Below are 2,917 nucleotides of genomic sequence, written 5' to 3'. Positions count from 1 at the left end.
TCTCAAGGTCGCATAGGATAGTTGGTATCTTGTCTCTAAGACGCTCCAAAGCATCTATCCTGATATTTCTACTGCAGAGTTCCCTGAAGAATTGTCCCAACTCTGCAACTGCTCTGTATAAGTCAGGGCGGCCCAATCCTCTAAGGATAACAGGTACAACCCTTTGAAGTAGGACGTGGCAGTCATGAGTTTTCAACCCTTGTACCTTGTTTCCATCTGCACCGACTCTCGTTTCAGGGTTGGAAGCAAATCCATGTCGGAATCTCACACGTGACAGGACCTCGCAGAATTCTTTTCTTTTTACCTTGTCCAAGACGTACACAGCTGGTGCCATATCCCGTGGTTTACCTTCATCTTGCACCTGCAAATCCTGTCTGATACCTAGGTGTGTCAAATCAATCCTAGAATTTAAGGTATCTTTCGTCTTGCCTTCAATATTAAGAAGTGTGCCGATAATGCTGTCACATATATTTTTCTCGATGTGCATCACATCAAGATTATGCCGCAGATCCAAATCTTCCCAATACTCCAAGTCCCACAAAGTGGACCTGCGGGTAAACAATAATCTCTCTTTTGCCCTGCCACGCTTCCTTTTCCCGCTACCATTACCAGGATGGTTTCCTGGTGTAATATGCCTAACCTTCTCTAATTCCACTTGCAACTCATCGGCGGTGAGCCTCTTTGGCGCATCACAGTTTTCATGCTTTGCATTGAACACATGTCTTCAGTATTTTCTAGGATGCGTCTTGTCCTTGGCAAGGAAATGGCGGTGTCCAATGTAACAGATCTTGCTAAGTATTGCGTATGACAGCGGATTCCTGTCACAGCGAACACATGCATTGTAACCATGTGTCGTTCGCCCTGACATAGTGCCCAAAGCCGGATAATCATGGATGCACCAAATTATAACAGCACACAGAAAGAAATCAGCTGGTGGGCTGCTATATAGGTCTCGAGTGAGAACACCCCTCCATAGCTGTTGAAGTTCCTCCACAAGAGGCTCCATGAACAAATCAAAATCCTTTCCAGGACTTTTTGGACCTGGGATGAGCAAGGCCAACATGTAGTTTGATTCTTTGGTGCAGACATTTGGAGGCATGTTGTAAGGGATAACAAGCACTGGCCACATGCTATATGTGGCGCTCTGGTGGCCAAACGGGTTAAATCCATCTGAAGCTAAGCCAAGTCTAATGTTTCTCGGGTCAGCAGCAAACTTTTCGTGTTTCTGATTGAAGCTTTTCCACTCACTACGATGTGATGGATGGCTCATTACATTCTGATCTCTGTACTCCTGGTTCCTAGAATGCCACAGTACATCCTCTCTTGTTTCAGCATCATGAAACAACCTCTGCAATCTTGGTGTAATTGGAAAATGTCTCAGAACATTATGAGGAATCCTCGTCATAGCATCGCCATCTTTCCATCTTGATGATTTGCATTTCGGGCATTCACTTAAGTTGGCATAATCCTTCCGGAACAGAACACAATTATTCTTACAAACATGGATCATATCATATCCAATTCCCACTACACGAAGGAAATTCTTCATTTTACTGTAGGTGTGTGGCAGCTCAGACGCATCTGGGAAAGCTTTGCGGAAAGCAGCCAACATCGCATCGAATGATTTGTTGGTCATCCGCTCAGATGTCTTCACCTGAAGAAAGGTGACCATAGCTGAGAATACTGACAGCTTATTTCCAGGGGTGACAGCCATGTTGCATTGTTCCAACATGCGGGCCCACCGTTTTTCTTCTGCAGGTGAAAGTTCACAGAATGCACGAGCATTTCGTAGCATTGTTTCAATGTTGGTCAAACTCACTGGCTCCGCCACCACCACCTCCTCCTCCTCTTCCACCTGAGCATCAGACAGATCAGGATGGTGATCTGCTGCTTCCACGTAGTCAATAACATTGACGTTCACAGCTTCACCATGATGAACCCACCTAGTATATGTGACCGACATCCCATAGAAGTGTAGATGATTTTGCACAGTTGACTAGGGTCTTGTAACTGAATTCATACAACTGCTACACGAGCAGAGCACATCTGATTTTGGACCATCGTACTCAGCTCTGATAAATTTCATGAAGTTTTCAACCCCCTCGACATATGCAGCGGAGAATCTTCGAGCAGAAGTTATCCAAGTCCTGTCCATCTGTTAGACATACAAATTAGTGATCCTACTAGATATTACAGGAAAAACATATATGCTTTTTTATGAATTCCAGAAGAAAATACCTAGGTCGATGTCTAAAGCTGTGGCAAGATATTTGGATGAGCAGATCTAAGTAACGAAATATATGTAAAGCTAATTCAGCAAACAGATTTGAGTGCTAAATTATGGCAGGCTGTTTCAGCAGTCAATGAGGCCGAGCACACAGCCATCGAACTATCGAAGGCCATCGCAACAACAAAGATCGAGTATAAAACGGTGTAGAGCTATTTCACCTAACAGATTGGCTACTAGACCATGGCAATCTACGTCACAATAAATATATGGCAGGATATTTTAGCAACTAATCAGCCTTGGCATGCCATCTCAGCTAAGCAGATTGAGTGCAGAACAGGGCAAGGAAGGTTCTTAAGCAGAGCATATTGACTGTAAACTACTTCGGCAAACAGTGAGATTAACAGCGTCTATCAGCTAACATTCAGCACTACACCGACATGCACGGGGCCTCAGTCTAGAATGCGCATACCGTGGGAGAAGCTGACCACCGTGCGTCTCCACATGAACGTCGCCAGCGGTGGCGGCGCTGACCGCCGTGCGCCTCCACAAGAACGTCGCCAGTGGTGGCGGCGCGGCTAGAGGACGGCAGTCTACGAGAGCGTACTGCGGGAGCGAGAGGATCGTTGTGCGTCCCCTCGACGAACCGCAGCGCCGACGTATCGGTGCGGCGGGGAGGGCGGCTTTGGC

This window comes from Triticum aestivum, chromosome 2D (genome assembly GCF_018294505.1).
Source record: "Triticum aestivum cultivar Chinese Spring chromosome 2D, IWGSC CS RefSeq v2.1, whole genome shotgun sequence".
In the NCBI taxonomy this organism is placed as follows: Eukaryota; Viridiplantae; Streptophyta; class Magnoliopsida; order Poales; family Poaceae; genus Triticum; species Triticum aestivum.
This window is presented reverse-complemented; position numbering follows the sequence as displayed.